General features: G+C 40.0%; 1 pseudogene; it reads left to right on the forward strand.

The window, feature by feature from the left end:
* The first annotated feature begins 322 nt into the window (after positions 1-322).
* LOC114623875 lies at positions 323-784 on the forward strand (annotated as a pseudogene).
* The last annotated feature ends 2,514 nt before the right edge of the window (positions 785-3,298 follow it).

Raw genomic sequence — 3,298 nt, forward strand, 5'->3', positions numbered from 1 at the left:
GCTAAATGAATAAAGCAGTGTATATTTATGTGTTGTATGTGTGTATAAATATACATATCCATATGTATTTATATATTTATATTTATATGCGTGTGACTGTGGCAATAGTTGAGACAACGGAGGCATTGAATTTGGAAAGGATGGTAGGTTGGAGGAGACCAAAGAAGCAAATAATGTAATTGTATTTTAATTAAATTCTATATAAGAAAAATATACATCTACAAAAAGCTACAATCACAAGTGACATAATGTGTCTCTTAAAAAATATGTCTTAGCTCTTCCAGTCCCAGGCGCTGGGGAAGCCGCAGCTTACTATGCAGACATGGCCAAGTCCAAGAACCACACCACACACAACCAGTCCCACAAATGGCACAGAAATGGCATCAAGAAACCGCGGCAGTCACAAAGATACGAGTCTCTTAAGGGGGTTGACCCCAAGTTCCTGAGGAACATGTGCTTTGCCAAGAAGCACACCAAGAAAGGCCTGAAGAAGATGCAGGCCAACAATGCAAAGGCAGTGAGTGCACGTGCAGAGGCCATCAAGGCCCTTGTGAAGCCTCAGGCCATCAAGCCCAAGATGCCAAAGGGCCCCAGCCGCAAACTCAGCTGCCTGGCTTTCATTGCTCACCCCAACCTTGGGAATCGGATTCGAAGCTACATGGCCAAGGGTCAAAGGCTCTGCCAACCAAAGCCCAAGGTTCAAACCAAGGCAGAGGCCAAAACTCCAGCTAAGGCCCAGGCTGCAGCTCTAGCCCAGGCTCCCAAAGATGACCAGGCCCCTGTGAAGGCCTCATAGAAAAGGCTCCTGCCAACGTGAAGACAGATGGACTGCTGTGACACACCTACCCACACTATTTGCAGATGACCAGTGTCCTATGCAGTTTTTACAAATATACTCGAAGCAAGATCTGTTAAAAAAAAATGTGTCTTAAGCAATTAGACCTAGTATAGAAACTCCTTGGCTAACTTAGAATGTTTCACCCATTCATCATTTGATAACTAGTAGATGAGAATTAATAAAAGATTATCACATTTGTGTACATTTTTAGTTATAACATTTCTCTTTTATTTGATTTAAAAGAAATCTAAAGAAAATAACAGTAATTATTTGTCAAAAAATAAAAGTTGAGAAAGTATAAGTGATTTACAGAGCCAGAAGACAGTCATTAATTATTTGAGCTGTTTTAATTATTGATGTAATGTTCACAGCTTAGTCTCTGGACCACAAATTCTGAGTATGATTAATTTAGGAACCTGTAAAAGGGCACTACCTTAAAAATCACGAATTACACCATTACCACCATTTACTGGCACTCATGTAAAACAGTATTTCTCACACATGTGAATTCTTTTCTCTGGTCAGTCTTTGAACTCTGTGTTACAACATCTTTGCAGGTCTTACCTGGAGTGTTAAAATGATGAATATGGTTTTCAAGAAAATGGGTGCATTGCACTGGGAAGAGCTGCCTGTGCAGCTTGTCTACACAGCACAGTAGAGTGAGTGCTACTGGGAAGGGCCTCAGTGATCTGGCCCTGGGTGCAAAGAGCTCTCCCTGCCCCTTGCCAAAATAATACTGAAGAACTGGTTCAGGTTTCCCAGGTGAAAGAGAGGTAGCCCTGCTGACATGATGGTAAGAAAGCTGTCAGGTTGACCAACTCAGCTACCACCAAGACTTTGAGTTGGCCCATGCAATCATTTACACTCATCTTTGAAATGTTGGAGATTGTGAAGGGGCTGGTCCTCCAGAACCAAAGCTGTAAGATCATCACAACACAGGACAGCAACAGGATATCCCAGAGGAGTGCCAGTGACAATACAGTATTGATAACGTAGCAGAAGTGAGAGGGCTCGAAGCAGACCAATGACTCACTGCAACAAACATTTGCAAAACAAACAAATGACAAAGAAAAAACTGTTGGGACATAAGGATATACTGTGTGGTATAATGCGACATTCTGAATCTTCCATGGAGAGATTGTGTTTGTTTGGTGTTTATTTGTTTGCTTGTTTGTTTTTTTTAGAGGGGAGGTTGCTAGGGCAGAATGTAGATATGGAAGGATGGGGAGATGAGTAGGATTAGAGTGCATGATGTGAAACTCACAAAAATATCATTGAAAAGACTTCTAAAGAAATATATTGAGTGTGTTGCCCATATAAAACATATATCCTTTCAAGATGACTCATATTATAATGACTAAATATTAATTGAGCTTAATAATAAATTAGCTTCTATACAGTGAGATATCCAAGTAGAACATTCTCTGGAAGAGTAAAAAAATATGGTTGCTAGGAACCTAGGAATATATAAATAGTACCCTATAAACAATATATAAGAATTTTTTTCATACAGCCACTCACTCAAAACACATTAAGCACAAACAGTCGAGAGAGAGTTGATTTTCCAATTCAAAATGACAATAACACTTAAATTAGCATTTTATACAGACTGTTTTGTCAGCATTTTGAAAAATTTCCCTGAAGATTGTTATGTACTATCAGCTTGATTCATAGCTCCAATATGCCTTGGAAAATGTTCTCATGGTAAAGTACAAAAATCATTAGAGGAAGAGATAAATAAAAAATTTAAATTAAGGAATATCTTCAGTGGTTTAGAGTCATTTTTCACAAGATGTAAGTGAAATTTATTATATAAAATTCTCAAATACTGACTAAAATTTATTTTTGAGTGAATACATCAAGCTGTATGAAAGGAGGGCTGTGTACTCTTGTCAGCAGGACCATATGCTCTGGGGTGGAGTCCTGTGCTTTTACTCTTTTTTTATTGGTTATTTTATGTATTTACATTTCAAATGTTATCCTCCTTTCTGATTTCCCCTGAACAAACTCCCTATCACATACTCCCTCCCCTGCTTCTATGATAAAGCTCTCCCATCCACTCATCCACCCACCCACTCTTGCTGACAGGAGCCTGGTATGGCTGTCCCTTGAGAGACTCTGCCAGAAACTGACCAACACAGATGCAGATGCTTGCAGCCAACCATTGGACTGAGAATGGGAACCCCAATGGAGGAGTCAGAGAAAGAACTGAAGGAGCTGAAGGGGTTTACAAACCCATAGGAAGAACAACAATATCAACCAACCAGACCCCCTAAAGCTTCTAGGGACTAAACCACCAACCAAGGAGTACACACAGGGGACCCATGGTTGGAGCTACATATGTAGCAGAGGATGTACTTGTTGGACATCAGTGGAGGCCCGATGCCCCAGCATAGAGTAATGCTAGGGCTGTGTTTTCAATATGTTCCACAGATCACTTGCATTTGATTATCATAAAAC

This window comes from Grammomys surdaster, unplaced genomic scaffold, assembly GCF_004785775.1.
Source record: "Grammomys surdaster isolate TR1022 unplaced genomic scaffold, NIH_TR_1.0 203, whole genome shotgun sequence".
Taxonomy (NCBI): domain Eukaryota; kingdom Metazoa; phylum Chordata; class Mammalia; order Rodentia; family Muridae; genus Grammomys; species Grammomys surdaster.